Source organism: Selaginella moellendorffii, unplaced genomic scaffold (genome assembly GCF_000143415.4).
Source record: "Selaginella moellendorffii unplaced genomic scaffold, v1.0 SELMOscaffold_6, whole genome shotgun sequence".
In the NCBI taxonomy this organism is placed as follows: domain Eukaryota; kingdom Viridiplantae; phylum Streptophyta; class Lycopodiopsida; order Selaginellales; family Selaginellaceae; genus Selaginella; species Selaginella moellendorffii.
The window spans coordinates 3,460,387-3,471,000 of record NW_003314267.1 but is presented as its reverse complement, the minus strand read 5'-3'; positions in this window follow the sequence as shown (position 1 = coordinate 3,471,000).

Sequence of the window (10,614 nt, the reverse complement as noted above, 5' to 3'; positions counted from 1 at the left end):
TCCTCCCCATCTCCCAAGAAAGTAAGCCACATTACTAATTTGAGCCTTAATTTCATAGGGTTTTATAAATATTTTAAAAAAACTTAAGATCACTTTGTTCTAAAAATATATACACTTTACTTTTGGGTCAATTTCTAATGGACTCATTTGGTAACTTTTTGTGTTCTAGACCTTCTCCCCAAGTTAGAACCCATATCTCTGCACTTTTGGTTCATATATTTAATTTGCCTTTGTTGACCTTGTTCTAAAGAATCCCTCACCAAATTCCAAATGTTGAGTTTTTCTGCTATAAATTCCTCCATTGCAGGTAACTCTCCATGGTACTAGCCACACCAAGTTCTATGGGACCTTCAATAACTTGCTTATTAATAACTTCCTATGGACTCACCCCAATACTTGAATGTGGTAAATTGTTATAACACATTTCTCAAAGTCACAAATGACTTACCCAATTAATCTAACCTCTAAAGACATAACATCACAAATAATCCTCTATCTACCTATTTACCCTTTCTGTTTGCCCATTTGTCAAGAAATGTTATTACTATTATATTTAACTTGCTACTTATTACATGTCTGTGGGTGATAGGCTATATTGAATTGTAGCTTAGTGTGATTCTACTCTAGGAGAGTTCTTTAGAGATTACTAGTAAAAAATTTATCTTGATTTGAAATGATTTCTTTTAGCCTTCCTCGCACTTGAACCACTTGTTTAAAGAATAGTTTCGCCACACCTTTCGAATCCACTTCCATTGTAATGGGTATGAAAAGTGCCATTTTAGAAAGCCAATCTACCACCATGAATATCACATCAAACCCTTCATTTGAGGGGAGTCCTTTAATAAAGTTTATTGTAAGACATTTTCATGGACAATCGAGGATTAAAAGGCTTTGTAACAAGCCCCCACTAGCTTTGGTCATAGCCTTTACTTGCTGATACAGTGGGCATATCTTTACATAGTTTTAAATGTCCTAGTCATGTTTAGCTAGTGATGCTTTTTCTTAAGTAAATCTATTGTCTTGGGCACTTTGTTGTGTCTTACAAAAAGTTTATCATAACATTCTTCTCCATCTTCATTAGTTCCCCTTTTGGGACATACACCCTTGTTTGCTTATAATAAATGAGTTTGTCATATTTCACATAATCAATTTTCTCTTCTCTATGTAACTCACTTTTGGTGAGCATCGCACACATTTTCATTCCTTAGCAACACTTATTGTGCTAAACTATCATCCTCATACATTGTCCATACATCATCCTAAAAAGTTATTGTTGCATTAGATATTGCCAACTTCAAGCTTGCTTTTTGATTTAAAGCATCAAGCTTTTAACAGATTTATACAAAATCTCGCAATTGAGCTTAGCCAAAGCATTGGCCCACCAACCCTATTTTCCTTGGAAGTCAAGGTTTGACAAAAAGTGTTTCATTGCCACATTATCGATATATACCTTGAAGTGCTTCATAAGGTAATATTGCCATTCCTTGATCATCTTGATCACCACAAATAGTTCTTTTTCATGGCAGGCCACATTTATTGAGCCTTATCTAACTTCTTCAAGAAAAACACTATTGGGTAATTCTTTTACTTCAAAACTACGTTTAATGCAAAATTTGAGGTGTCTATTTCTACTTCGAAGTCCTTACCAAAATTTGATAATGCCAACATAAGAGCCTTCCTTAATTCCCCTTTGAGGTGGACAAATGCCACTATACAATCTTCTCTTTTCCCATTTAATTTGTTAAAGGTAGAGTTACTCTTAAATAGTGTTTGATGAACTTTCGATATTAGTTGTATAACCATAAAAATGCCTTTAATTTATGTATACTTGATGGTTTTTCCCATTCTTGGATTTCTTAAACCTTCTCAAGATCCACTTTAAGCCTGTCCTTGCCCATTATATATCTGAGAAACTTTACCTCTTATTGAGCGAAATCACATTTACTTTCTTTAGAATATAATTTATGTTCCTTTAGTTTCTCAAACATATTCATTAGGTGTTCAACATATTCCTCTAGCATTTTGATATAGATAAAAATGTCATTAATGTAGACTACCACAAAAAGATCATACAAAGATATGGTTCATTAGTGTCGAGATTGTTACCAGTGCATTAGACAACTTAAAGGGTATCACTAAAAACTCAAAACTCTCATACCTCATTTGACAAATTGTTTTTTTGACATTTTTCCTTTACTACTTTGATTTGGTAATATCCAAACTTTAGATCAAATCCCAAAACATATTTTGCCTTTCCCAACCTATAGAATAAGTCCTCAATCCTTGGTAAAAAGAGTATTTATGCTTTATTTCGTTAAAGTGGAACTTTTCATTATCCCACTTATGGTGTGTGGCCACATGCCATTTTTATAACAACAATAAAAAATTGAAGTTTTAGCTTTATAATTTATAAATTAAAAACTTTTCATATGATTTTGTGTTATAATATTGTGAAATATAAAAAAATAAATTAAAAAACTGATAGAAATATTAATAAATATTAATTAAGTACTAGGAAATGGCATGTGGACACATGCTAATTAATGTCCCACTTTACTGAATAAGTCCCACTTTAACAAAATAAAGCATATTTGTTCTTTTTTGTATACTTGTTAAACAACCAATAGTCTATGCATATATGCATAGAGTCATTTTTCTTTTTCACAAATAACACTGGCACCCATATGGCAACTTATATTATCTTTCTCCCCTATCTCTCTCATCTTAAATCAATTGGAAAAAAGGTAGTTGCTTTATGAAAGAACCTTTATTGACTATTTTATCTCTATTTATCCCTCAAAGTTCTAAAGATTCATAGTGATAATATATCCAAATTTCATCCCATAATTATATATTCTACATTTGCCCCCTTTTTAGAGATGTCAATGTCCTTATTAACTTGAATTAAGGGGAATCAACACCTCCATTTCCGGACTGAATCTATTAATCCTTCTTTTATGTAGATTAGCTATTCTATGTGAGGCAACTAGTCGCAAAGGGTTCCAAAACTATAGTAAGGATAATGAGGCTAAGGACCTAGTCTTGAAAGAACTCTCCAATAATTCTTCCAAACCAAGTTGAGGGTTAAGATTGGGGGTTAGTAGCCTTAAATGAAAGTAAACATGGGCTTGAGGAGTGTTAAAGAGGCTCCTTGAGGAAATGCTCAAGAGTAACTCCTACTCCTAAAAAATAAATCAATTACGCGTTAATAGTCTTGAATGAGAAGGGAAACCAACTACAATACTCTTGACTCAAATGAAATGGTGCCCTACTTAAGTACCATCACCCCTTCCTAGGGGCTTGGGCCTTCCCTTTGGGATGGAAGTGGGGAGTTGAGGTATAAATACTAGGCTGTGAGCTCATAGTATTTCCTCCTAATGTGCTAAAATAAGAGATGTACCCAATGCTTGGGATTTAAAAGGTCTTATGAATAAGTCTTGTTATACCACAAGATAATCAAAAACCTTGAGGCTTGGTGTACTTAGCTGTTTAACCCAAATTTTAGGGTGTTAGGCCACTAAACAAAGGGATAAAGCCAAACTCCTGAGCATAGAGCCAAGGAGTGAAAGAAGCAAAGCCTGAAACAACTCCTAAATATACAACTCACGAAATAAAAGGATAGAAGCATAAAATGACTTTTGAGTATACTACCTAAAGAGTGAAGGGATAGAAACATAGAGTGACTCTTGAGTGTACAGCCTAAAGAGTGAAGGGATAGAAGCGCAGTGTAACTTTTAAGTGTATAGCATAAAGAGTGAAAGGAGAAGCACAACAACTTGGAATAGTCCTAGAGCATCCAACATCCTAATGTTAGAACCAGCATGTAAAACAAAGCCATATAGAGTCTAGCGTTATTGTAGCATACCAATGGTCTAATGTGAGGATATAGATACCCCATCAGCTAAAGCTTAATTGGTGGCGTATCTATGGGTACTAGCTAAGATATAGATACCCCACCCCTAAAGTTTAACTATTAAATATTGTAAATACCATGCTAAACAATTTACGAAAGACAATTTAAAAAACATAAAGTATCATTAACTGAACAAACAAAATGCTCATGAATGTATCATCTAAAGGAAATAATATCTAAATCTATTAGAATTAACCATAACAACAATCAATAGAATAGAATAAATATTGCAAGGGTGAATAAACATTCATTCATGCTAATAGTTGCACTAGCCAATCTAAATAGATTCCTATCAACAATACTAAGGAACCAAAGTTAGTCAAAAAAGCATTGGTAACATCTTTACCAACATCTCAAATCCAATAAACCAATTTAAAGTGAATCATAGATTATGTAATAATAAGAAAAGCCAAAAGCTATTAAAGAAAACAACTAACTATCATGAAAAATCATCAATCATCCCATTAATAGAGAGACGCATAATCATTATCAAATAAATAATCCACCATCCCAAAGAATAGTAAATCATTCAACATCAACAATAATTAAGTAAAACTTTTGATAAAGATAATCAACTATTCTAGATGACAATCAATCATCACTAATGATTACCAAATGCAAACACTAACTTCAACATCGAAGCTAATAAGCAAATATGCCTTCCCCAACAACTCTTAAATAAATGGAATAATGAACATGAAACTCAAATAGCCAGAAGCTTGAAGAAGCTTATAGCCAAATCTCCCTTAAAAATGATCACATAAACCAACTTCAATGCCAAAGAAGAAATCATGGTACAATCCACAATATTTTGTTCAATACATTCATATGCTAAACTTTATAAAGACAAGTTAATAATGAGTATTTTTATATCAATTCAAAAGCTAAATACAACAAAATTATGGTCAACAAGTGACTAAGATTGATCCTTTATGAATCCACTGTTTATAGCGAAATGTAACTCACTTCATAACAAGCATAAAAAGAATCATTAATGATTGATATATCCCAACTTAAATCCACAAGAAACTAATAAATTTAATACCAACCACCAGCTTTTCTACTTGCAAAGCCAAGATAGTTCATGATTAGATCACTTTCTAAGGAAAAGCCAAAGTTTAACCTTTATTAAAAAACCTTTTCTAAAATATAGTTAACTTAACTTGCCACTCAATTCATTTGAATATTAACATAGTTGCAAACTAGCAAGTGCACAAATGTCAATAATATAAAGGTATAGCCAAACTATCAATATATTTTTATTAAAACTAGCAAAACAAAATGATATCTCATCTCATTCAATCTCAACTTTAATAATATTAATATCAAGGCATCACTTCAATGCCATTAACACCAAAACAAAACTAAAAGAAAGCAAGAGTAAGTCACCACTCAATACTCTTTAACAACCAAGCTAACCAAAGTTGAAAATACTAAATTTAGTATTTGAGACCAATCTTTTAGCAAAACTTAGCTACAAATAACACTTCATTAAGGAGTGATCACCACATCAAAACAATCTAACACCAAAAACTAAATATAACTAAATAATATTGATAAAGATTAAATCAAAATGCTAATATAGAGAAACCATGCAAGATCAATAACATGATCCTTCACAACACTATTTGGTAGTGAGCCCATCACTACTAAATCATCATCAAGCTGAGTAAAGTGTCAATAGTCTTCAAAGAAGTCTATAAGTAATCATAAGTCCCAAAGCAATTAACAATCACTCTTCAACTAACTTTCATAAAATCTAACACCAAACTCACATCATCATGTCATATACTTGTACAATGGAAAAGTAACACTCCACACACAACATATAGGAATATAGATAAGTACGAACAAAATGACTACCTGAATCCAATCAAACCATGATAAGCTCACTAACATGTTTAGTTGACAGCTCTGAGCATAATTGAAAAAGCTAGCTATGCATGATTAACACTTGAAACTAAAGTGAAAACCATAAGATGGACTCATATGGTGTATAACCTCTTAATAAATAAAGATATAATATAGATATTAACATCTCCATCGTAAATAATTAAGTTGGACATCACTATCCCTCACCAAGACACAGAACCACCATAATTAAGTCAAATTAGTGAGAACTCACTACTCTCATAGAGTCTAATTCAATGCAAGGTATAACCTACCATCAAGTATAATGCTACAAAAGAAAAGCACAAGAGTCACCTTTCTAGAAAAGCAATAGCCACTTTTACTCTAGACTCTATCAAACTCAATTGCCTTAACCTAAAAAATTAGAATCCCTTTTGGGCCACATCTTATAAACTGCTTACTCAAGTTTAAGTTAACCAAAGTCAACTCAAACCCCTTTACTAATTTGCAATGACTTACGAAAAAGGAATGGTTTTCGAGTAAAATAATTAACAAATTAACCATTAGAAAAGTCTATGAAAATTTGTGGAGAATTTTCCATCCTAGACAAAGAATAACTCTTTGTCTAGAAATATAAATTCTTAAGACTCAATCAACTTCCTTTTACCTAAAACTTTACAAAAGTTCACTTCAACACAAATCTTTATTATCCAATAATATGCCTAGATATTGAACATCATGCTCATATAACCAACATTTCAATGAGATATGGTGTTCCTATAAGAAAACAACTTTGGCACAAAATTGTGTGTGAACACTATAGTGCAATATTAATTAATAATTGGCATGAGAAATGACTGTTTTGGTTTTGGCAAAAACCTAGACACAAATGGAAAGTGTCATGAAAGTAAGCTCATAGAACTGATGGGGTGAAGACCCCAAGTGTTTCAAGGGATGAGGCCTTAAAGTGAAATTGATTGGTTCATGAGAACCCTTTGCCGAAAGAATTTTAATAGAAATGGGATTGGTATAGCATAAAGTGGGAGACATGCAATTTGAGTGTGTGAACCCAAATAATGATGAAGATGCAAAAGCACTAGCAATGAATTGCAGGACTTGATGACTATAAGGCATTTAAGCAAAATATGTGGCATAATTGATTAGATTGGTAGAAATTAACTTCCCAAGATTTTTTATTGGGATAAAAAGGTTAAATATATCCTATGCAGGGATAAATTACTTATGTTGCAATATAGTAAGTCAATGTTATAAAAGGAAATTCTTATTGTCAAAAAATGCCATCATTAGAACACCTAAACACTCTAAAACACTAGGAAATGGTGTTTAATATCATGAAGGCATTAGATAAAACTCAAGGGACTAAGTCCCTAACGAATAATGGATAGAAAGTATTATTCAATGTCCAAGGTTGTAGAGACGAAAGAAGTCTATCTATTCGAATTGGACAAAAGCAAAAGGGATTTTAGCAAGGTTAGTGACGGACATGTAAAAGATCATAAATAGCAACATTAATCCTAGTGTGTGGGATTACAATGTGAGTATATCCAAATTAAGGAACCACTTCTTAAACTATTAAGTAGGTTTATCCTTAAGAATACTTGCTAAGACATGGTAAAAAGTGCAAAGCTATCTTTCTAGCCTGGAGGAGAATAACTGAAGGAAACGTATGAAACCAACTATAGTAATCAAAGGGTATAATTAAAAGTGGTTATACAAATTGGGAGTGGAGGATCAAATGGGTGCTCAAAGGTGTTGCTATTAACAATTGTGATGCCATGGAGAATCTAAAGTATAAAATTATCCATATTAGATCATATAGCAATTAAAAAGTTTGTGAAAGGAGAGGCTTTAGCAAACTAAAAGATAAAATCCCTTCAATGTTCCCAAAGACAATTATGGGTAGGTTGATATCTAGAAAGGCAAGTGTAAATGATTAATAGAATTGTGTAAAATTAGAATGGTATAGCAGAAACATAGTCTTGAAGTTTGCTATAAAGTGAGGCTATCAAAATTAGAGAACTAATTCCTTAGTGTTCAAAGAAATGGCTTTCAATGAAAATCAATGGTTAAAGACTTTCATGCTTATGCATGAAACTATGTTACATTGGTCGGATGACTTACTAAGCAAGATTGGCAAGTCGGGGGGACAAAAGCCCTAGTTGAAGGTGTTAACTTCAAAAGGGGTGACATATAAAGCCAAATATAGAGGAGTCCATGCATGATCATACTTTGCAATGTTTTCCAAATTTTTCCCAAGCACACACAATCCACCCAACCATAAGGTATTGAGACTTGTCAAGTGAGAAGACTTGGAAGTTCAAATGAACTAGGTTCCTAAACTATGATCTATAGCATGCTTTAGGTATAAGTTGGTGCACTAGCATGGGGAATCATACTAGGCATCCTAGGTGATGGTGATGCTGTCCATATATGCTTATACGGAGGTTGGGTTCGAGTCCCAACCCTCTAGTGCTTGGGTTCGAGTCCCAAGTCACTAGGGCGTGGTGATGGTTTAGAATATGAGGACACTTATTTTTCAGTGGTCATATACTCTCAGTAAGGAGACTAGCTTAGGCATATCGCCAAGCAGGGGAGTCATGACATACAATTAAATTATTTAGTGTGAAAATTTGATATATCTAACTTGAACACTTTGGTGCAAGTGGCACCAAGGACGTGGTGAATAAGATTGGGACACCCAATCTCAGTTGCTATGGACCCTTGGCCGGAAGGGCTGGCTTGGGCACACTGCCAAGTGTGGGGGTTACCCCCAGAGTCATGGTCAACAACTTAAAGGTTTGGAAGGCCTAGAACTTATTGAGAAACTTATTAAGGTGTCAAAGTTAGATCACTAGGTGATTTTATGGCTAAGCAAGGATAAGGTCCTCCTAAGGTTAAGGTCTTTCTAAGGTTAAAGAATAAGGTTCCTAGTTCAAAATGTTGATTTAAACTATTGGTAATGGTGTGACTTGATCAAAGTGACCAAATGAAAAGGACGCATAAGGAAAATGAACTACGACAATGCAATGGTATTGTGAGTCAAGAAAATAGTCTCTAAAAAAGGACCTATGAGTGGGTTGTAAGGTTGGGCCATAGATAGAGCCCATACCAGAAAATATTGGGGAGACTTACTAAAGGTGAACACCCCTAGACTTGGCAAAGCAAAGCCTTTACTATGGAACCGAAAGAATACCTCTGTGAGACACAAAACCCCTAGGCCCCAAAGTGGAGCCAAAAGGGTGCCATGTGGTAGTGGCCAAAGTGAAAGCCAAACGAACATAACACGTTTAGACTAAAAGCTTCGACTTGAAAGGTCGAGAGCAGGAGTGAAACTCCCAACGAAGGGCTCAAGGAACAAGCACGAAGTGAGCAATAAGTGAGTCTCTAGAAAAGGGACACAAGAGGACCAACACATGACACGTGGAAGAGTCCGAGATGGATCTGAGATGGACCCGAGATGGAGTCTGAGACAGATCCGAGATGGACACGAGATGGAGTCCGAGATGGACCCGAGATGGACCCAAGATGGAATCCGAAATGGAGTCTGAGATGGACTCAAGGTGGAGTCCGAGATGGGCCCGAGATGGAGTCCGAGATGACACGAGAGACCGAGTCCGAGTCTGAGTCCAAGACTGAGTCCGAGTCCAAGTCCGAGTCTGAGTCCAAGGCCGAATATTAATCCAAGCTGTTGGGTGAAAACCCAAAGCGATCTTCCCCCAGGGGGGGGGGGGGGGGGGGGCCTGTGTGAGGTTCCAAAAGTATAGTAGGGAGAGTGTGGGGGTTGGAGCCCAGTGGAGCCAGTTTGGCCAGAAAAGGCTAGTTTGGCCCAAGAAAGCCATACCCAGCTGTTGGGTGATGGGATGACCACTGAGAAGTCCAAGACTATAGTGAATACGGACAGACAAGCAGGGTAGCTTGGTGAAGTGTTCAAAAGCCGGCTCTAGTTCCCCCGGGAGATCAAATGGTCAATGCTCCCAGTCTAAGTGTGGGCACTACCTACTTGGATACCTGGTGTGGCTCAACAAAACCTCGCTCTAAGCCCATGGCTAGAGCACCCAAAGACAGAAGGCGGGGAGAGTACCCCAATGGCTCGCGTAAGGCCACAGTGTTCCGAAATGTTGCCCCAAAGTCCCAAACTGTGGAAAAGAAGAGGAGCAAACCTCTGGCATAGTGACTAAAGATACAGTCACATGGTGAGGAAGTCCCAGAGGACATTGGGACTTAGTAGTCAAGCTTGTGGGCCTTGACCCAATGGCAGTGTTGGGGAACATGGCCATGGGTAGGAAGGGATTTGGTGGGGATTGAAAGAGGGATATTGGGGAAGGCTATTCCCCTTGTCGGTGGGCATCCTAAGGATGCTAAGGAGTAGATTTGGGATGACCACTCACGAATGGTTGGCCCAGTCTTGGAGAGACAAGACTGTGATGCAAGTGGTATTGGACTACTAGTGCGGCAAAGGTGATTGGGCATGGCCTTAGCGTAATAGGCTGTTATGTAGGTGGTACCTTTGAGTGTCGATCATGGGATCAGACACATGGAGCACTTGGACCAGGTGCAAAGGTTGGGTGGCATGGATGCCATTCTTGGGGCTAACAAGTCCCAAGTCTTGAATTGGACTTATGGAGGTTGTGAATGAGACTCCTCCAAGTGGTCGGAGGTGTGGTTAAGTGACTAAAGTAAAATGGAAAATTTAGTCGCTTACAACCTCGAGGATGAAGGCAATGATCCTATATTGTTTGGTGCAACGATCAAAGGATAGGAGCAAAAGACTAGTGGCCAAGATAAGCTATAGAGGTACCGGCTCATTCTCTTGCTTTGTCCCGGGGGCT